General features: G+C 25.3%; 1 protein-coding gene across 1 annotated transcript in view; it reads right to left on the reverse strand.

Annotated features, from left to right (window-relative positions):
- The window catches only part of LOC106745433, a 28,629-nt gene that overhangs the window by 10,988 nt on the left and 17,096 nt on the right, over positions 1 to 545 (reverse strand).

Raw genomic sequence — 545 nt, forward strand, 5'->3', positions numbered from 1 at the left:
TCCATTAAAAACATCGTATTTAATTCGGAAAGTGAATTCTTCAAGTTAAAACTTTGCTCTATTAGATGATATAGCTGCCAATTTTTTCTTAAAGACTTGTGGGGCATTACAAATAGGTGAAAATATCATAAAATTTTGCAATTTTTACTTTTTCGTTCAAACTCAAAAAACAGTTATGTAGAGCAACAACAAAATTTAAATCTTTGCGATATTTTAAAGCCTTAAGTACACGGAATTCGAAAAAAATGATTGCCACATAATTATAATAATTTTTCCATAATGGCCGCAATGGTTTCGTGGGACAAAACATACAAAAAATGGTGAAATTGCTTAATTTTACTGAAAATAGAAAAAAATTAAAAATAACGTTCAGTGGACTTAAAACTTGTTTTTTATTACACTGAATTAAAAATTGTTTTTTATTACACTGATAATACATTAAACTTGAATAAATGTCAGTATAAACGAAAACATTTTTTATCACATACATTTTTTGTCTTTTTTTCTTTAACTCTTTATAACTCGGAAAAGATAAATTATATAGA

Source organism: Dinoponera quadriceps, unplaced genomic scaffold, assembly GCF_001313825.1.
Source record: "Dinoponera quadriceps isolate SergipeBrazil2010 unplaced genomic scaffold, ASM131382v1 scaffold1742, whole genome shotgun sequence".
NCBI lineage: Eukaryota > Metazoa > Arthropoda > Insecta > Hymenoptera > Formicidae > Dinoponera > Dinoponera quadriceps.